Here is a 23,132-nt window from a genome sequence, read left to right on the forward strand (position 1 = left end):
CTAAACCCAACCGTAACCGTCCCGTTCTTCTTTTCCTAAACCCAACCATCCCGTTCTTTTCCTAAACCCAACCGTCCTGCGTGTTATAGAAAAGTAAGCACACCCACAACCTTTTCCTTAAAAAGGTCCCATGACACGGTGCTCTTTGGATGCTTTTATATAGGCCTTAGTGGTCCCCTAATACTGTACTATAAATCAGTCTTGATTCAGAATTTCAGCCACTAGAGCCAGTCCCACAATGAGCTTTCCTTAGTATATGCCATTTCTGTGTCTGTAGCTATTGAGGAGGAGAGGCGGGGGGCAAGGTGGAGAGTGGGGGTGTGGCCTTGACCAACTGCCACTTTGCTCGTTTGAAAGCCATGATGTCTGTCTCTCATGGGTGGGCCAAATTCCTTGGGCGGGTAAAGCAGAGAAAGGGGAGGTAACCTTGCTCCTTATGACATCATAAGGAACAAGATTTCAGATCTCATCTGAGCTTTCATTTTCTCAAAAGGCAGAGCAGGATACCCAGGGCTTGGTTTACACATCGCCATTTCTAGCCACTGGGGGACCATAGGCAGGCTGGGGGAACGCATATTAATGTTAAAAAACCTCATAAAGTGAAATTGTCATGCCATGGGACTTTTAACTTAAGGGGCCGTGTTCATTTCACGGAATTCTTCACATCACATGGCAGCTGCTTCAATGCATTTAGGGGTGTGGTCCAAGTCTAGACAATCTCCTGAACTCCAAACTGAATATCAGAATGGGAAAGAAAGGTGATCTAAGCAACACTGAGCGTGGCTTGGTTGTTGGTGCCAGATGGGCTGGTCTGAGTATTTCACAATCTGCTCAGTTACTGGGATTTTCATGCACAACCATTTCTAGGGTTTACAAAGAATGGTCTGAAAAAGGAAAAACATCCAGTATGGTCCTGGGGGGCGAAAATGCCTTGTTGATGCTAGAGGTCAGAGGAGAATAGGCCGAGTGATTTAAGCTGAATCTGATCATCTTTGACTCAAATAATCATTACAACCAAGGTATTCAGCAAAGCATTTGTGAAGTCACAACACGCACAACCTTGAGGCGGATGGGCTACACCAGCAGAAGACCCCACCGGGTAACACTCATCTCCACTAAAAATAGGAAAATTAGGCTACAATTTGCACGAGCTCACCAAAATTGGACAGTTGAAGACTGGAAACATGTTGCCTGGTCTGACGAGTCTTGATTTTTGTTGAGACATTCAGATGGTAGAGTCAGAATTTGACGTCAACAGAATGAGAACATGGATCAGTCTAGGTTTGTGGTCACTTGAAGAAATTCTTAGTCGACTAACACTCATTCAATTGTATCGACTAATCGATTAGTTGATTTAATCGACAGATCTGTAAGTTTCTCTGCAAAGAGTTCACTCTCTTACTGCAAATTCTTGTTTACCAGAGATGTGCTCGTACGTTTCTTGGAAATAAGTAATTCAGCATGAAAAAAGCATAAAACCTGACTAATCGACTAAAGTAATCGAAGTTGACTAAGACCAAAACGACCGATTAGTCGACTAATCAACTAAGAGGGAGCAGCCCTAGATCCGTCATGCCTTGTTACCACTGTGCAGGCTGGTGGTAGTAGTGTAATGGTGTGGGGTTTGTGGGGGATGTTTTCTTGGCACACTTTAGGCCCCTAAGTACCAATTAAATGCCACAGTCCATCCCTTTATGACCACCATGTACCCATCCTCTGAAGGCTACTTCCAGCAGGATAATGCACCATGTCACAAAGCTCGACTCATTTAAAATTGGTTTCTTGAACATGACAATGAGTTAACTGTACTGTGGCCCTCACAGTCACCAGATCTCAACCCAATAGAACATCTTTAGGATGTGGTGGAATGGGAGCTTCGTGCCCTTGATGTGCATCCCACAAATCTCCATCAACTGCAAGATGCTATCCTATCAATATGGGCCAACATTTCTAAAGAATGCTTCCAGCACCTTGTTGAATCAATGTCACTAAGAATTAAGGCAGTTCTGAAGGCGAAAGGGGGTCAAACACAGTATTAGTATGGTTCCTAATAATCCTTTAGGTGAGTGTATACACTCCTTTTGGCTGACCACACTTCAAACTAATTTCTTTCACACATTTCCACGTCCTTTATTATTGCATTTACTGCAGAACTAAGCCCCAAAGTAGGTGTGTGAACAATAGATAGGAGCCTTATGTTGCTTTTGTCTTTTGAGCTTGTTAAGAAAGGGGCATTTATAGTATTTGTATGATGCCCCCCAAACAGGAGAAGTGGGACTGGAACTAATAGAAAAGAGTTAAATAATGTTGTGTTCTCTGTAGTACCAAAAGGACCAAGACCCATAACACTAAATCATGTGAAACAATTTCCTTGGGATTAGTGTACTATATCAGAACAATTCACTGACAAAACTGTCACCATCTGAAAGACAAAAAGAGATGACATTTTGTTATAATGAAAGTAGTCTAAGAAATCCCTTAAAGGAGCTATCCAGATATTTACTTTTAACCGTGGTGCTGCAACTCACTAAAATCCTTGTCAGCTGCTCTACCTCTGTGATGCATGTTAAACACCGAGTGTAACAGACCAAGGGTTGTTGGTTATGATGGCTAATTATGTGCAGCGTAGAATATGGATTATTGCTAACAGTGGATCATACAGCCCGTGAAAAAATAAAAAGCAATGATTACACATTCACTGCCAGTCACAGTTAAAATCCCTTTCTGCATACAAACAGGTTTTCCTCAGCGTTGCTGCACATATATAACACCATCAACCTTTCTTTCACAAATGCCGTAATTTCTCTGTACATATGTCTCTGCAAATAGAACTCTGGTGTTTAACATTCCATAAAATGCACAACTTTGTAAGTCTGTAATTTTGTACATCTATAAATGGCAGTAACGTGTGTGTGTGTGTGTGTGTGTGTGTGTGTGTGTGTGTGTGTGTGTGGGGCATCGCTGTTCAGAAACCCATCTATCTTCCATAATGCAACGCTTGTATCCAAATGAATTGTGTTGTGACATTGTCATTACCTTCACTGCTGTAGCCACCTCCGTTGAGCCACAGGGACTTGCTGTAACGTTAGAGCACTGTAAAGGGTGTTTACCTAAACACACTATTAGTTCATGAGTGGTTTCATCTGCCCTGTTTAACGTGTTGAAGCTCCCCGGCGGAGAGGGCTGATTGAAGGCGCCGACATCGGGTCCTCTTCCAGCATTGCTAGAGCAAGAGTGCTGTACAAAAATGTAATTATAGTTCACCTCAAAATTTTTATTTGTGTATTTATTTAATTCATATCATTTCTTCCCCAAGCTCATAAAATAAATTTGGGTCGCACATAAATTGACAGGGTCGGTCGGAAACCGGAAGCAAACAATTATTTTTGTTAGGCCATAGCTACAGGATTGCTGTATATACCAAACTTACTTTTCTTCACTTTCCTGGAGTATGAGCAGATAGCTAAAAGGAACATCGCGACTGTTGTGTGGAATAAGGTTGGCGAAATTAAGGCGCTACACTTTTTTGTGTCTATCTTTCCACACTATATAGTATTAAGTTGCTGTGAGCTGTAGCCTACATTCACCACTTCTAAACAGAGGCAGAATATAAAGTAATCTCGGAGATTATTCCTTCATAGCGCAGTGCAATGCGAGAAAATCTCAGAGCTGAACCGGGCAGACACATCAGTTTTCATCAGACTCACCCCAGGTTAATTAAGTCTACTGCTAACTAATAACATTTTCGTCGCCAAAATACCCCCGGGAATCAAATCCCCTACTTCACCGTTAACTGTCAAGCCACTAAACCTTTGTGATTACATTCTGATATCAACGTTCTCTGTCAGGTAAATCAGTAAGTCAGTAGTAGGGTATACAGGGGAGTTGCATATGAAGTGGTTTGAGGTCCTTCTGCAAGTAATTTTGGGGTACAATTTGGTTTTGACGAATTCTACAAGCAGCAATTCCACAGACCAAGCAATCGCCTCATTCCAAACAGGCATATTTTCAACAGGCACTGCACTAGTGTAATGAATGTCAGAAAAGAGACATGAGGCGAAAAGACAAGGAGAAGGAGAAAGAGATGATTATGCTCTTGCCGACAGGTATGATTAATCTGACACAGTATATGTGGCACAGGTGCTGAGCCTCACAGAAGGAAGATAAACCTGGCCATGGGGTTTTTGCCCAACGGCCATTATTATTACTGATTCTCTAATCCAATCTGTCAAAGCTATTATGCCCACAAGAAAATGTGATTGAACATTTTAGCGGTTGTCAAAATGTTTCCATTTTCTCTCCACCTATACATATGATGTGAAAAATATAGGAGAGATACTGTATCTCCAGAGATTAACCTGTTACCACACTTAATTAGCACATCTTGTCAGGACTCAGGTGTTGAGAAATTCCCTTTGGAGCGATGCTTTAGAGTAATCACTCATGAAGACAAGTCAAGGCAGAGAAGAACATCTCTCTTAGCCTGGCTCCTCCCTCTTACTTACTTCCGCTCAATTTTCATTTTCCTTCAGTATTCTGTCTGGGTTTGCGGTATATATGGGTTTTCTCCGGCCAAATCTTAACCGGCCCAATCAGCAAACAGAGGGAGTGGCTGAGGACGATGACGTTGAGGTTGTAGCGTGCGCTAGTTTGAGTTGTAGTTCCGTAATGGCGGCAGATGCGAGCGAAGCCATTCGGTCCGTTGTGGCAACACTGCCAAATATCCAGAAGTTAAAGCCCAAGCAAGAACAATCTTTGCTGAGTTTTGTTGGTGTCCATGATGTTGTGGCCCTCCTTCCCACAGGGTTCGGGAAAAGTTAGACTTTCCAACTCGCTCCCTTAGTGGTGAAGGAGTTAGTTAAGGTGAACGCTAGCAATGCTAAGCCAATAGTTGTTGTCGTCTCCCCTCTTGTTAGCCTGGTCCTACCAGACAGTACGTAGGAGGGAATAGCCAGGCTACCAGAGTGGCTCTGGGCAGATCCAATAGTTTTAAACATTAACAGAGTAACCGCCTTCAAGGAAGTTAACACTTGTCAATGGAGAGTGGCCAGACTCTCTGTACAAATGAAATGTACGAGTCTGGTAGGACCAGTCTACATCTCTCTCCCACTTCATATAAATAAGTCACAGGTCCAAATTCCAACACTCTGAGCATGTATCAGTGCTGAGCCCTTGATGCATTAGAGCTATCGATGTTCTGTGTGGAATGATTACAGTTTGCTTTCTCTCTTAAGTGAAGATCATCAAAGTATAATGGGGAAGTGACTTTTTAATTGACTGTTGATTCAAAAAAGATACTGTATAAATATTCTCCATCCATCCATATATTCTCCATCTTTAAATTGAAATGTTGAAAATGTTTTATTATTTTTTTTTATAATTCGTTACACTTTTTCTTTTTCTTTTGAGGGGTAAAAAGGCCTCCGATATAACAATTAGATCATGAGAAGTTAAGCACGAATGTGGGTTTGGATCAGATTAAGATGAAATTCAATCATACTCTCAGTGGACCAGATGATTTGCTGATATCTCACGCTGATCAAAGACCACCCTATATTGACCTAAACTAAAAAAATACCAGTACTAACCATGATATCTGAAAATATTCTAATCTTGATGGTTTGTAGGGATGGAAGGTGCCACTGATGGATGCTGTTTTCTCTATTCTGTTAGTGCTTTTCAAATTGTTATGCAGGAATAGCAATTAGGCACACACAAGTCTCAAGGTGAAATGTAATGGCTTCCTTTATAAAACAAGACATCAACAGGCTGTGCTCGGAAATACAATGGTTTTAAAGTAATAAAAGCAATGGCATAAGACTGATAAGACTTTGGCTTATTGTAGCGGGGATTTAATGGCACTGCATTGAAGTTTAAAAGCAGACATTTTCAATACTGCATGCTGTGTTTAATTCAGCTTTCTACTTCTTAGTCATAGTCCACAAAGTAAAAAATGATCCAGCATCATATTTTTGAACTTGTTTTCATTGGAACATGCCTGATGTGACAGCTTGATCTAATCTTAAAAGGCAAACACAATCACAGCTCCTATTTAGATGATGGACTATGACCAGGAATTTTGTTTTTTACTGCTTATAATCACTTTTTGCCCTAAACCGGCATGTCACCTTGGACCAAATATCACATTAATTCACAAGGATAAACATGAATAGACTTGCCCACTCAGTCCAAAACAAAAAAATTATACTCAGCCTCCAGATTCTTTTTTCTCCCCAACTTGAAAATTCATCAGCAAAGGGAGCAGGAATGGGACCTGTCAGAATATCCATCATCATTGTCAGAAAGATCACATCTGTATTCATCCATAGACATGGGGCAAAATGTGAACCTGCTTATCATCCCTCATGGGTCGCCTATAAGGGTCACTCTTGAAAAGTCAAAGACAGATTCTGAATGCTGAGATATATATATATATATATATATATATATATATATATATATATATATATATATATACACACACACACACACACACACACACACACACACACACACATACATATATACACACACATATATATATATATATATATATATATATATATATATATATATATATATATATATATACATATATACACACACACACACACACACACACATATATATACACACACACACACACACACACACATATACATACACACACACACATACATACACACAGTATATTATATATAAATAAACTTTTGTTCCACTGTCATGATTTGTCTCGATAAATAATGCGCTTCGTTTGAAGTAATCTGATCAAACAATCTCTGCCTAAAAAACTTACAATGAAGTTTATTTCAGATGAAATTTATCCAAATCAGCTCCAGCCTTTTGATCAAGGTCAGGCATTTTGAAGTTCATACAACTGAACTTTGTTTATTACAAATGTCTGCCCTTTGTTTTGATCTCTTGGGTAATTTTAGAAGATCATCTCAAAGCCCAGAGGGTTATCTTTGTACTTCACAGCCATTTGTGTCCAAAAGCGCAACACAGACTGAGACTGCTAGTCTAATTAAAGCTTGAGTGAACAACAACAATGCTATTTAAGGAGCAAATGAGTAATTTGCTTCTGAGAGAAAAAGAAGATAGTGGATGAAGAAATGTTGGGTAAGATTTTTCTTGAATCATTTCCTTTACTCTCAAAGCTCCCGATGGGAGAAAAGGGGACAAACAAATTAGAAGTAACCTCACTGGGAGAGGTCGGACATCTGCTACAATCTTCCCCTCATCGGTTTGTAAAAAGTGGCCACTTTGCATTCTGTGGCGTACGTCTCCCCTGAGCAAAACATAAAGTCAAATAGCCACAGAATGATTTCACTACCCTGACCTCTACTAAGATGATACCTACTTACCGTACGCAATTACTATCTTATTGACTTGCAAAACAATGTTCATGCAGCCTCTATCCAGAGGTGAGCAAGTAAGACTCAGTATGACACACAGGATTATGTTTAGAGGCCACTGGTCTGTTCTTTTGTCGTGTTTTTTCAACTTTGCAGGTAAAATAAGACACTAAATGTCAGTTACATTATTAATATAATATCCCAGCCAATGTAAATTGTAAAAATGAGAAAAAGAAATGTGAGAAAAAAAAAAGTGATTATTTAAATGGCAATTGTGTTAAAACTAGGTGTCAGCCCTCTGTGTTTTTTTCTAAATACAACTACTGTACACTTACAGTATAATGGACCATTACATTTTTAGTACAACATGAACAAAATATATTAAGTGTATATTGTTTGCTTTGCTTGGTGTGTTCATCCACTCCTTTGTGTGCATACCCACATTTTTTTTTTAACTGTGTTTAAGGTTTGTTCATGCATTGTGGGAACATCCAGCAAGATGTGGCAGCCATCTTCAGCAAAAAACGTTAGCTCAAGTGATGTCTAGGTTTGCTTTATACTGTTTTCCAGGTATCATTTTCAAACAACATAGCATGCCGGTTTAACCCGCTCGCCAGATGACAAAATTAAAATCTGACTCAAACGTGCATTCTTGTATCCACTAAGCGGGCAAGACAATTTAAGCAGAGAGAGTTATCCTCCTTTTGTGTGCTGCCACATCCACGAAGATGCTAAGTGTAGATTAGAGTGGGCAGTTTGATTAGGTAAGGATTTTTCTGTCAGGGGAAGGAAAAGTAAGGGTCTGTGCCGACACTGGCACATACCTCCTTTCTCTTATCCCTACACTGATTAATGGCAGAGTCCCACAGTCCAGTGAAAGAGCGCTGAAGCCTAGGGAAACCTCCAGAGATGAAGCTCCCTGCCAATTACTTTCCTCAATAATGGCCGCTCAATGCCAAAATGACAGGGACCTGCCCCTGAGGATCTGAGTGGGCTGCTATCAGTGTGGCTGCATATGGAAACATCTTAAGGGGGAGTGGAAATAAAACAATTAGGGATGTAACAAAATGAAAATTCTTGGCCGAAACCAAAAACCGAAAAAGAGGAAACCAAGACCGAAAACCGAAACACCGAAAGAAATTATGCCAATTATTAGTACCATTGCATTTATGGCTATGACGGTGTACTAACTTTACTAAAATCAAGGCATTGCAATTGTATAAATTAATATTAAAGTTTAATTAAAAAATTATCTAGCAGAAATATGGCTACAATCTGATAGTCACATACAGTATATAGTAGCCTAAGAACAGAAAGCTTACCTATTATTATTATCATTTGAGGCACTTTCTTGCAGGATTTCACTGAACATATCAGACAACAAGGGTGCATGCCCCTCATCTGGTGCAGAGAGACAAGTCTTTTTTTCTGTGCTGGGCGCTGCTCCGTGCGCGCTCCGTCTCCACGCGGGTTCTGCGCATCCATCGCGGCCTGGATCATTTCTCGTGCGCCCTGCTTTATTTCCGCATCCAAGTAATGGTCTTTATAACGCGGATCAAGTACAGTCACGATGAAGTGCAGAGGATCCGAATAGATCTCACTGAAACGTGTGCTGACAGACTCTAAGAGTGTAATTTTCATTGCTTAGGAGACGCTTTGCAGGTGGAACGGATCGGGTACTGATACACGTGCAGGTCGCGGTTTCTGTTTGCGTCATCACAACATTTCGGCCATATTGTTTCGGTGATAAAAGTATTTTGGTGGCCGAATATTCGATGCATCCCTAAAAACAATTACTATTGCAATGCTTTTGCTTTATGGCTCTGCCTCTGTTCTGTGATTATAACAATTCTTTTTTAACTGCGTGAGTGTGAAGAGGGCACTACTCAGTGATCCAACACTGAAAGAAAATGTTTCAAAAATTGTATTTATTTGTTGTTTATTTGAATAGGGACAGATACAAAAAACATAGATTACATAAAGAACAATCCAATGCCTGTATCACAGTGTTTATAGCCATGGCTAATTTGCAACACCTGTCCCTAGAAGGGCTTTTAACAGTTAAAATAATAAAGGAGTCAAATTTTTACAGTGAATACAATAAAAAAGGTCCAGAAACCAGTTAAGAGCAATACAAATAAGTGTAGTAAAGAAAATCAGTCACTCAAACTCACACAGATGCACACCTCACATACACACAGGTATACATTTCATATGGCATGATCACGCTGCTGCTGCTGCATGAACCATGCTTTTGATAGTTTTTTTTTTTTTTTTATTTTTAAAAAGTGGACAATCTAGTTAGAGTCTTTATATATTTGTAGGAAGCCAGTTCCACAGATTGGCTCCTTTCACAGAAAAAACATTTTGGGCAAAAAAGGTTTTACAAAATGGAACTTTACAGTCTCCACATGCAGCAGCTCTTGTGTATCTGGAGGATTCCAGCCTGTTCACAAATTTACAAAGTGGCTCAGGTCAAAGTCCAGTCAAACATTTAAAAAACAACTTCATGTATCTAAGATTGGCTATTTAGATAAAATTAACAAAGTTTAAGATTTTATGTTTATTTAAAATGTAACAGTGATGGAATCAAATGGGCTTTTTAATCTAACATTTTTAGGGCACGGTCAATAGGCTTTAGGGTCAATAGGCTTTAGGGTAGTTTGGCTAGCCTGGGACCAAACAGCGATAAACAAAAATCATGAATTAAACTTAGAAAATACAAATGTTTGCATGATTATGCATTGGTCATTGATATCATTTATTTTTGTATACTATGAGAGAGTAGTGAAAATGGACAAGTGACACCACTATGAGTAGGTGTGTATATAGCATGCTCCTATTTATCATACTACCCTAGCAAATACTGTATAGGTTCCAGTGAATCGTCATTAGGGTTGTGTATCATTAAAGATTTTCGGTTACCGACACCATGATTTTGATACCAGTTCCTAAATGAGACCAATTTTAATAAATCCATTTTAACGAAAATAAATTACAACATTACACATTACAGTACAAATCTCATTGTTTAAGGTCCATTACTCCTCCCATTGACGCACACTGTAGTCAGGCCTATGAAAATACAACACACACACGTGAGCCCCATCTCTGTTTTTCCTGCATGCCTCTACGACATGTAGACAGCCAATCACAAACATTATTAGATCATGGTAGAAGCATGCTGAAACCTTATTGGGTTTCTGATGCTCATGAGATTAACTCCTTAGGTATTAAAATTTGGTATTGAATGATAAGGCCTTTTTTGATACTCGATACCATAGAGGAAATTCGGTCGGTGCCTAAAAGTATCAAAGTTCAGTACACAGCCCTAATCATCATTCAAATATCATATTTTCTTAAAATAGCACACAGCCTGCCATACAGAAAAAGAAGAGTGATGAAATGTGCACAAGTGATGGAGTCAAACTTTTTGATTACCTGTCTGGGGGGAAATATGTGCCCATTCAAGGGCAGGGTACAAGGACTTTAAACTGCGCCACCTTTGGAGAACTTCCCTCTGAGATAGTGCAGATAAGCGGGGCCGAAAGGAGAGATTAGGAGTTTGCAGAAAAATCTGCTTCTCCCTACTGATTTGGACATCCATTTTAATGGGACACTTAACACTTATTCAGAAGCTAGACCTGGAGAGTCACAGGGTTCCTCCTTGTGCAGTCACACTACTCCCTGAGCAAGGAAACGGTAGCCATTGTGGGCATCAAAAATGCATTACCTATGTTCCTCTGTCTGCTCAGCATTCTCACCCGTGGCACGGCTTATTGTCAGCATAGTACCTTACTGACAGCAGAGCAGCTTGTAGGCTAAAGAGAAACAGGGCTGTAAAGTACTGAGCTACATCCCAGAGCAAATTGAGGAGAAAGTGCATGCCTAAAAAGTGACTGTATGACAGCACTCTAATTTTTTTTCAGTGTTGTGAATATGAGCAGTCCCATGCTAAAACTAAAAAAGAACTGGACTCTTAAGGAACTCAGGCTGTGTTAGTTTGTGAAGTACTTGTCAAATGATTTTAGGGGTTCACAAAGATAATCTACAATTCAGTATCAGTACAGAAAGTTTTGTTTTTGATGTCTAAGGACTCCAAGCTTAACTCCATTCTTCTTTTTCCAGCGTACAAATCAATTCTGAACCAAAATCTCATTAATTGCTTCTTGATAGAGCTACTATAGCAACATCCTGCTTCCCTACGTGTGGGACCATCCAATCCTACAGGGACAACAGACACTTTAAAAATCAATCCCAAAGACAATGAAGGCATAATGTCAGCCTCTCTGTGATAAGAAACATCAGCAAAAAGGTGGTAATTGAAAATTAGGGTTAGACTTGTCTTTGTCTTCCCAAAGTTTTGGCTCTACCTGTATATTGCTTTAGTAATTCCTTGCTATTTCCAGGCTAGTGGAGAGTTGTCTGTCTGAATGCACTTAAGTGTGAATTGGTTCTTAACACAAACAATAAAGCTATGAAGGATAAGAAGCCTGCTAATACATTGGGAGAGAAAAAGGTTAGAGAATGTGACACACACACACACACACACACACACACACACACACACACACACACACACACACACACACACACACACACACACAGGGGGTTCAATTCCAGTCAAATTACCTGTTTATTTTGTACATGTGTACAATTAATACATTACATTAATGTTGAGTAATTCAAGTAAGCCTAAATTAATTTCTTTTCTTTGGTCCATTTTGCAGCTGAAAATGTTCGTCTTGCGGTGACATCACATAACCATTTTTTTCTTACATCCTTTTGACAAAAATAATGCTTCAGTTTGTCTTTCTTTGACAGGTTTGAAATAGGCAACACATCCCAAACTCTCAGGAGAAAACTCATTTCAAACCATTACAGGCACATAAACACACAGCCAATTAAATGAGTGAAGTACTGGAACAATGGGCCCTTGTCAAATTATTTTTCTCATTTCCCCTTCGTCTCCCCAAAAAATACAGATCATTACACCCTCAGACTGTAACACTGCACATGCTGTGAACAGCCATGTCATGTGTCTTCTCTTATAATACATGGACTCATGTATGGTGCAGAGGAATTAGGTCTCCTTCAACTCACACTGGCAAGGCACATAACCGATGAGAGCACAAGCAATGACGGAAATCATAACAAGAGGAGCATGTTTTTTTGTTTATTGTTTTTTTTTCCCTTTTCTTTTTTCTTAAAAGGTGACAGTGCATCTTATCGGTCAAGCAACAGGATTTTTGAGATATTTCCTGACATGAGCACTCACTGGCCTTTGCCCAGCAACCTTTTCCCCGAAGAACACCTATTTGTTCTTCTGTCTTATTCCTGTATTAGCTTTGACGTTCACATTCTGGTCTGTTTTTCTAACACTTAGATTATAGACCGCTACATTTCATTTAAAGTAACTGTTGCTTGTATTTGTCTGGTAAAAACAGATAGTAGAGGGAGTGTAGTACATTTCCATGAGTATACAGTGCAAAGAACACTTTGTGGGCAGCATATTAATGTGTTTTTCAGAGTAATGTGACAAGCATATATCTTGGCCCATGGGCTCAACTGAGCAGAAACGGAAGAATGGGAAGGGAGAAAGTATTTAATAGTGTTTTGGTTCCAACAGCTTGAAGGTGAAAGGAAAATTAGCATTATCTATAATGTGGTAACAATAAAAAGTGGATAGCTCAAATGGTGCACTTCCAGATTCAAAGCACAACTTAACTAAAAACAAAAGAAATCATACTGGCTGAAGTAGAAACATATGTTTGGAAAATAATAATAAACTGTCTCAAATACATTCAGCAAAATTAAAAAGGGACTTATTTCTGTTACTTGCAATTAGTGCACATAACTGCTTGCACTGAATCACGGTCCATGTATAAATCATTTCTTTCTGACAGTATCTTTCCTATATCTAACACCTCATCACAAATCCACAAAGGGAGCATTGCACAGCGCCAGCAGTGCCACAAGTAAGATGCACACTACAGAGGGTATCAATTGATATCTCTCGTTTCATCTTCTTGCAATCCAAACCTCTGTACCCCCAACCCCCCACTTCTCAATATCATTTTATATCATACGGCCTCTTAAATTTTTTCAATTCCTCATAGGCTCAAACAGAACTATGATTATAATAACAGGGAAAAGATGTTTATCTTATTTGGTTAACTTACCAGCCAATTGAATCGTTGAATAGCAAAGGTGGCGTCTGATCTCACTCGCCTCTTTAGCTGGCTGATCTAGCTGCTAAGGAAGTCATTGATATCTTTGGGTTCACACTCAATCACACCGGTAAATTACAGTTAAGTGTGAAAACAAACACAAAAATGTAATTGAATGAATACTGGTCAGACTTTGCCCGCCTTAAATATGCAGTATAATACATAACTGTGGAACAAAATCACAATCACTCCAAATGACGTGTGTAGCTTTTTTTTCTTTTTTAAATATGTGAAATCCCAGAATAACATAATGTTGCAAGTTAATGAAAACATGTACAGTGTTAGGATTGCTGTAATCCCTGCAGGTATAAACCGCTGTCTCTGCCTTCACTGATTTCCCCCGTGTCATTCATGACTCCAAGGTATTGGGAGCAACCACTCCTCTCCTAGATAAGGGAGCACTTTTACAGCCCTACATGTGTGTGACATTTTAGTGCAAAGCCAGGGTGTGGTGGTCCAGCTACACATCCAGTCTCATTAAAGGATTAAGAGTTGTATTAATATTTAAAGCTGCAGAAATCAATAGTTTTATATTAGCAATGGATCAAATGGCTGTTTAATGTGTAAAGGGAGAATTTACACCCACCTCAACAGCATCTCTCAATTCTATGGAGCCTTTTAGCCTATTTTGGATCATTGTTTTGGTTTTCCACCTACTCTACGGTACATGTCCAGCTCCAAACAGCAAACAAAGTTAGTTACGTTACCTCAGAAGCTGGTGTAGACAAAACAGAGCTAAAGGAAATAACTCCAAATGAATGCTTGATGTGCAAATACGCAATTGCTTGCCAACAGCCACATCAACTTTACAAGATTATACTATATCAATGTTGTCTTTTTAGCTTGTCATGCTGTCCTCAAGTAGCCAAAAAAGCCAAGTCAAGAAGAAAGCCAATAATGGAAGAAAAATGTGGATTTTAGAGACAATTAACATTAAATTAGATATTGACCCTGTTGAAGCAGTGGGAGATTAGCCATTCAAAGGTTGGTAAAGTGCAATGTAGTCTATATCCTTGACGTTCCACTTCTGGGATTGTTCCGGTGCCGCAGGAAATTTTGCCGGATGCATGTTTTTTCGCCGATGTCTGTTACCTTCCGCTTTCTTTGTGTTGTAATTTTTAACTCCGGTGGATTTATGTGGACTATGGTTGACTGCTCCTCAGATCTCTGCAGGGTAAATTGAGACAGCTAGCTAGACTATCTGTCCAATCTGAGTTTTCTCTCGCACATTTTACAGCCACTCCGTGCGGTGCTTAGCACCGCCCATGACAATTGTGATTGGTTTAAAGCCAATAAACCAGAGCACGTTTTTCTTCCATCCCAGAATGCTATGTGGAGTAGCCAGACCCTCCTCCGCTCAGCAGTGCGTGGATGGTCTGGCAAAGCAATACTAAGTGCAATGTAGCTGCCCACCACTGACCCCTTGAGTCACAGGTAGAGATCTCTGATAGGCTTAATAGAAAATTTTACTAATCTCATTAAAGTGACAAACATCATTGACTGGCCTCAGTAATAGGGGCCAGCTGGTGTTTAATAGTTCAGGTCGGTTAATAGGCTCTGAGTTTTGTATTGATTGTCAGTCTGGTGGGACTGGTAAACAAAACATTTCCCAACAGGCCTTTGTTCCAACAGCTATGCCTTCCATTTCAGTATACATGTATGTGGATATTGTGTTTTGCTCACTGTGGCAAAAAAGAGGCATCAAGCTGCTGAAACAGTCTGTGAGCCAGTTTACTAAAACGTAACCTAGCCCAACTAATATATTACAAAATATAACACACTACAATTTATTTTTCTCATTTCTTTATCCCCACTAATGTTCTTTTTTATTGCAATGTCCACTTAAAAAAGCTAACCGGGCTATGGTAATGAAATGCCTTATTTCACTTTGATATTGATACAATCCCCACAACCTTCCAGAGCAGTCTTTCCAGAGGTTAAAATTACCCTGAATGTTTGTGTTCAGTCCCTCTCCAGACCAAGATAAATATTGCCAATCTGGCCTCTGCTGGCTCCTGCTCGGCTCTTACTCTGTGGCCAAAAAGAAAAATGGTCTGCTTTCCCAAAGGGGCAGAGGCAATAGAGTTACGTGCAAGGCTATCAGGGCTGTGCAACTTACGGATGCTGTAGATATTAGATTGCACTCTCTCTCCAAAAGAATGCCATTTATCTCTTCGACCTGAGCCACCTGATTGGTGGGGATGGCTTTCTTTATACAGATGTCAGGGGTGACATTTGGAGACATCCAGCTAGAATGGAATGTTTGGAGTCAGTCATTGCAATAGCTCAAATGTTGACAGCAGGGGATATGCCAAGCCCTTAGAGAACACATCCCTCAAGTGAAACATTTTTGGAGATTGGATCCACCATATGCCAGATGGAACAAGATTATGACACACTGACTACTCTGACAGCGTCTGGTATGGTTATCACATAATGCTAAATTTGTTAACACATTGATATGTACCTGTCTGCGTATATTCGTATCAACGTAAGGACTTCATCGTCCCTTCTTTGGCTGCTAAGAAAATATATCAAAGAGTGTTGAAGTACATATAAATAAGAGTTAATAATTAATCTTTTTAAAAAAAATTGATGTGTAAATTCAATACTTGAAATGAAAACTGCTATAATATATTTGATTTCAGTTATACAATATTTGAGTGTGTACTCCTTCCTTTAGAGACAAGTCAAGACTCGAGTATAGTGGTAAGATCCTGGCTTCAATTGACAGCCTCACACTTCCACAATTGTAATTAGCCCCTTGGAGACATAAACAACACACTGTGGAAGAAGATATCATTACTTTCTCATGCTCCTGTCAGGAGCCACGCATCTAGTCCCAGTTGGAATCACTAAACTAAAACCAACGACTATATACACTTTTAAATGTAAAACCCGTCATTAAAACATCTAAATGTTGCTTTGTTTTTTTTGTTGCCTTTTTCTCTGGATCTACATAAAAAGGCACATATTGAACATGAATAACCAGATGTCCTGTACAGATTGGTTACAAAAACTATAAATACTGAATTTAATATCTCGTAGGATTGGTCTCTCTGCTTTTCTGACAGCTCAGGACATGTAATTCCACGGATTATGTTGCTCATGCCTTGGAAACCCCTTGATTCAACAATATGAAACTAGTCCAGAAATACATTTAGAGAAAGACAAATGAACAGTACATTTAGAAATCATATCTACAGAATACAAATAGAACGACTTACACCTCTAAGACCATGGATATATCTTCTTGGGAGTAATGATTGTGTTATGAACAGCATCTGGCAGCGAGAAAATGTCTGATATGACAGAGTATCCAGACGCAAAAAAAAGCTGTTGTGTCAAAATAGGTTAAGGCTGGGGTGCCCTGGTAGATTACCTGGTAGCTTACCTGGTAGAACGTGCACAGCATGTACCAAGGCTCAGTCCTTACCGCAGTGGTCCACAGTTCGAATCCAATGTGTAGCCCTTTGCTGCATGTCTTCCCCTTCTATCCCCACTTTCCTATCTACAACTGTCCTATCCATTAAAGGCCAAATGCCCCAAAAAATTATCTTAAAGAAAAGAGAAAAAAAAAGTTTAAGGCTACTCAGTTTAAATATATCTGTTCTTCACCCAGAAAATCAAACTGTTTTGTGCACCGATTGTCTTTTTTTAATTTGAAGGCAAACCCCATGCACAAGGACACGATGTGTTCACACCACGGTCGTCTTTGATTATAATTACAGATGTCAACAGGAGAAGAACATTTTTGTTGTTGTTCTGTTGTTAGTGATTGAAAAGAGAAAATGCAATGAACTTGGCCTTAAAAGAACTGAAAGCAAAGAAGTATACAGCTAATTCACAGACCCTTTAACTCAAGTCAGTATCATAATATTTGCACCTTTTGCTTGTAAAAACATGGCAGCTAAAATATATACACACATCTGAAATAATATGTACAAAACATTAAACATCTTAATACAATAAATCTAACACTAACAGTCCCTCTGAACACTTACTGAACCTGTGTAAACAGAAATATGGACACATTTCCAAACATCCAGTCCATTCTTTCCTATACTGACACAAGTTATTTGTTTGCTCTATATCAGATTGATTTCCTATTGTGTACAGCTCCAGATGTATGGCTGCTGTTTGCTGTGTCAGCTGTTACTGTACAGTAAACCCTGACTTGTGCATTTGAGCTTGGCTGGCCAAACACAAAAAAGAACGGAAATACAGCCAACTTTAAGGGCATAAACAAATCACAAACAAGTGCAGGTTCTTAGTTTGTCCCATGTTAAATTCTGAATTTATGATGCATAGATATCTCTGGTCGACAGCTTTTACCATCGCTAACCAGTGGTCTCATTTAAAAGAACAATTCAAACTCTGTACAAGCGCAAATAACACTGCTGGATGTTCATGACAATGTGGATGATATGGAGTGAAAAAATGTGCGTGAGGAATCGATACTTATTATTAATACTTAAAATATTACGAGTAATCGTTATTCCTACATGTACTTTCTGCAGTCTGACATCAGTTCACCACCTCACCATCTGCGTCGCCAATTCCCATTGTCTCCAAAATGTGCGTACGCATGGGTCAGAGTCTGCGTGGAGGACCGCACGTTCTGCCGTCAAGTTTGTTTTTTATAAATCACAACCTACGCGTGAGAAGTGGCGTATGCACATTTTCAGAAAATATTTGGATGATATGAGAAAATTCTGGACCCTCTGGAACAACACTGCAACAAATTTCTTACAGGTGGTTAAGGATTTTTAAGAAATTAGAAAGTAATTGTTCATTAGGACGCGTTTGAGCTACACAAAGAAACGTCCCACACTGGATCTGCAAGGCTGTGAAAATTCAATTAAATAAAATTTTATGTGAGACACAGGACACTCCTCACCGTTGATGGTATGGAATATCTCTGTACTAAAGGGATGTGAGAAGTAAAAGTGTTAACCTAGAAGAGTCTAACTTTCTCTGTATGAAGTGTAAGAGAAGAATGACATACCTTATTCTGGAAAAGAAATGGGCACATTTATTTAAAAAGCCTTGTAACCATACATTGGTAACAAAAGGAAGCTAAAAGACAGATAAAGTGCACAAGTTAACAACAGGGAATTCTTGTAATGCCAACCATTTTGTCTTAGATATGAGAGCCCAACCCTGAGATGCACTCTCCGATGGTTTCACATCAGATTCAATGCTGCGGGGCTCAGCTTAACATACGCACATATCAGTCATAATAGAACTTTTATATTTTATATATATTTGATATATCAAATATATACACAAACTGTTAAAAATTTCTGTCATCGGCACCCCCTGAGGTCGTATCAAAAAATATGAATATTACTAGTAACTAGTAATTTGAACATGGCCATTATTACAATTACTGGAGTAATGTTTATGGATTTAATGGAGCTGAGATTTTTAGCATTCTACCTAGCATTCTATTCTATCAGTTTGACCATGTTTGACAGACAAAAACACAAGACATTTTCTTCACACACTATGTTATTGATGCAAAGCACCTAACACCTGACTTAGCTAATATTATCCAGCACTATCAGTACCAGTCGAACCTGCATCACATATTGGTAGTTCTTGACTCTGCAGTTATTTTATTTTATATTAGGTACTGTTTTTGTGTGCGTTTAATTTTAGATTTTACTCTTTAAAAAAAATTTTTTAGTCTAAATAAAATCATTAGGAATAATGAAAAATTGGAGCAAGTTGGTAGCTGATTTGGTTACAGTACACGTCACATACTGCAACGTCCCGGATTCGTTTCCATCCTTGGGACCTTTGTCGTACGTTACAGCTACACATCTTTCTCCTCCCATTTCCACTTGGTCAAATTATAAAAGAAAAAAAGAAAATCAATGTCATATCGGCCTATACACTGAATGAAGAGGTGGATCTGGTAAAATCTAAGTAAACTTGGTAGAAGCTTGTGTGTCAAATAGAAAGCACCTTCATAACATCACAAAAAGTTGTTTATCATTGCAAAATGGTTTATTGTACTCATCTATCATAATACATGTCACAAAAATAACTCCCCCCTTGCCAGCGATCCCTGAATGCAATCCGACAACTACATAAACAGCTGCTTAAAACAGAGGCTCCTTTTGGTTAATGCAGTGCACTTATCTAAGATATCCTGGGGCAATGTCTGGGCGGACAATAAATCATGCTGTAAAATCATGTGTGTTGGCCTAGAAATGTAAGCCTCTGAATGTTTCCATCAGCTTCAGCCTGCGGGTTATTTTTCTTGGGGTTGTACTAAATGTATAAGAAAAGGCTTGTTGCTAGATGAGGTAAATGAAAAATTACGAAACAAAAGGTGATGTCAAAACAATCCAGTATACCGAAAAACAGACGGGACCATTGCAATGTAATCCTACAAATAAGCCATCCAATGAATAACACCTTTGTGAAACTATTTTCATTATTCATTATGGAACAAACTAACCGAACAAAATCAGCTGCTGCTGTGAGTAATTTGTCCAACTGGTCAGTCTACTTGAAATTTTACATAAGGATAGCTAATACTGGGCACACAGATACCATATTAACACCTAACTACTGCATGTGTCTTTTGGATATTTTGATAGCTATAAGATATTGAAAAAAAACAAGTGTAAATATACAATCAAGAAAGATTACTTATGTGTTATCTCATTGTTCAAACCAGATGTCGAAAAAGGTGTTAAAGCATCTTTCTCTCTAAGCTACACACTTTATTTTTACTCCTCCCAGATGGAACTACACCAATAAGCGGTGTGTGGAAAAAATGCCACTCCCTGATCTCGAAAACAGCTAAACGGCACAATTAATCGAGTTGGCTGGGCTTCATTTGTCATCTTTCTTTTTTCTTCAATTTATCTTTCCCTCCTTGTACTTCTGCTGTATGCATTTTGGTGCATTATATTTGCCCTCTATGTTAGACCATATCCCGAATTGCACCCAGCATGGTTTGCAACACCAATACAACATTACATTTTATTTTGCATTTGGCATGCTGCATGTACAAGAGTAAAAACAACTGTAAACATTTCATCTATCCAGATGTGACTGAGAAATGCTCATGTTGCCTATGACTTCCAGGTGAAAGGTAAAGCAATGGCAGGAAATCAAGAGTTCATTTTTTTTTTTTTACTGACAACTGTAATTTGAGGCACTTTGCTGTAATCGCCTGAAGACTGTCCACAATCTCCTTGTGCTACAGCGAGCTCCCTCCCACTCTTTATGACAAAACGAAGTGCTGCTCCTAGTTCACACTTCATTACCCACAGTAATGCCTCAGCACAATGATGTATGGAACTCTTCTCACTCCCAGACTTGCTTCTGGCAGGAATGGCTCAACAAACTTGTAAAAGGGATACATCTTTGATTTCGTCTTAAGAGATAGAAAAAAGCAAAGTTAGATTTCTGACAGTTCTTTGTGTTGGCATGGACATACATACAGTATACATTTTTTTTTTTTTTTTTTTTAAATGTGTCAATTTGAAATGGTATGTCATCATGAACAGAAAAATAAGTCTAAAGGGATATTCACTGAACATACAGTACAGTACTTTTCCCAAGGTTAAAACGGTAAACAGATTACTTGTGTTGGTTTAGGTATTTTGGTAATTACAGTATTTTCAATTCACACCTTAACATTTATGGCTCTCTTTAGAGTCTCTTGGGAAAAAATACAGTACATCAATTCATGAATACTTTAACTTTGTCCAAGACCTTTACAAAAGTACTACAAGACCTGATTTAACCTTAACGTATCTTTGAAGTTTCTGTGCTGAAATGTTGGGTGACATACGGTATAAGTCAATACCAATGTATCTGCATTTGGTATGCTAATATTGGCCAATATATCAGCCCATACAATTTATCTATCAAGCCCCACAGTGTATAATCTTTAAATATTCCTTTTTATATTAATGTACAACTGTTACTTGCAAGTGGGATCTACAGTATATATTTACACCTCAAAAAGTATTTATTTTTTGAAGTGAATTTCTTAACTATGCAATAGCAGTTTGATGATAAAAATATATTGCTGCACATTCCCAAGTGGCCAATCTTGTTAATAAAAAAGAGTGCAGCATCCTGACACTTTTCCATATTTCAAGGTGCTTTGTCATAAAGTGCTTTAGAGATATTGGTGTCATGTATGTCCTTACCAAAACCTCCAGTATGTGCCAGGGGGAACTGACATTTATCTAAAGTTCTCTTCCTGGAGGTCAGCCAGTATGTGTTTAACCACCATGTGGCTGTCTATAACAGGCTGCTTCATTGTGATGCCAAATCTGGATTTCCACATTTTTGTGCAAACTATGCTGATTATTAGTCGGTAAACTTATTTGGAAGGCATCTTCTTGTTCAGAAATCCATACATGACCGAGTTATAATCCAGGAGGAATTTCAGACCTTATAAAGTGGTCCAGACCGCTTCTGCTCTGCGACAGCCCATCAACAGATGCTGTTGTGTCTCATATTCATTACAGAAAAACATTGGTTGGGATTTTACATTACCACTTCAAGATATTATAGCTCTCGCAAGAAGGCTGCCAACTGAAATAAACCACCTGCAATCTCTAATGCTCTCTGAAATATACATATTTTTTGTTATCAGTTAAGTTTCCAGTTAATTAACCCCCCATGTTTAAAGTCATTCATTTTATTAGGGCCCGAGTGCCGACAGCGGCGAAGGCCCTATTGGAACTGAAGGAATTATTATTAGGGGCCAAGCGCCAACAGCGGTTAAGGCCCTATGGAAACTGAAGGAATTATTAGGGTCTGAGCGCCAACAGCAGCGAAGGCCCCATTGAAACTGAAGGAATTATTTATTTCCTTCGTCCGGCAAATTAATTGCCTTTTTGAGGGGCTTAACATACTCAAAACCTCACCAAAATTGGCGGTTGCATCAATTCTGGTGAAGTTTCACATATTTTAAGGGTTTCAGGACAAAAATGGCTCGCTAGCGCCCCCTACAAAATAAAACAAAGTGAGCCCCTGCAGTACGTTTAACGATGACTCACGAAACTTGGTTCACATATGTAGCATGTCCAGACGTACAAAAAAACGTCATTGGAGCCACACCCTAAACCCAACAGGAAGTTTGCCATTTTGAATTGAAAGTTCGAAATTAGTGCAATTTTGGCCATTTCCACATACGTACTTTAACACACTCCTCCTAGAGATTTCATCCGATCAACTTCAAATTTGGTCTGTGCCATCTGAAGACGTTAAAGATGAAAAGTTATTAAAAGAAAAACTTTTAATGCATGGCTGTGGCGTGTTCAATTGGCTCGAAACAGGATTCTTAAGAGCCCAACCCTGACGACATCTACAGGCCGATATTGGCTCAAAGTCATAGCGCCCCATAGTGGCAACAGGAAGTAGGCCTAAAAGTCAAGGTGCTATACTTTAACATCCTCCTATTAAAAGAAAACCTTTTCGTCAAATGGTGTGGGTGTGGCGTGGTGGCCATTATGAGCATTTATTGATGAACAAAATTGTTGTAACTTTAGTGTACATTGTCCAA

At 39.0% G+C, this 23,132-nt stretch overlaps 1 long non-coding RNA gene across 1 annotated transcript in view; it reads right to left on the reverse strand.

The window, feature by feature from the left end:
• Positions 1-19,717: 19,717 nt before the first annotated feature.
• The window catches only part of LOC114549033 (uncharacterized), a 79,605-nt gene continuing 76,190 nt past the window's right edge, over positions 19,718-23,132 (reverse strand). The window contains exon 3 of the long non-coding RNA XR_003691493.1: positions 19,718-20,984. This is a non-coding gene — a long non-coding RNA (uncharacterized LOC114549033). The remainder of the gene's footprint in view (positions 20,985-23,132) is intronic.

Source organism: Perca flavescens, chromosome 22 (assembly GCF_004354835.1).
Source record: "Perca flavescens isolate YP-PL-M2 chromosome 22, PFLA_1.0, whole genome shotgun sequence".
NCBI lineage: Eukaryota > Metazoa > Chordata > Actinopteri > Perciformes > Percidae > Perca > Perca flavescens.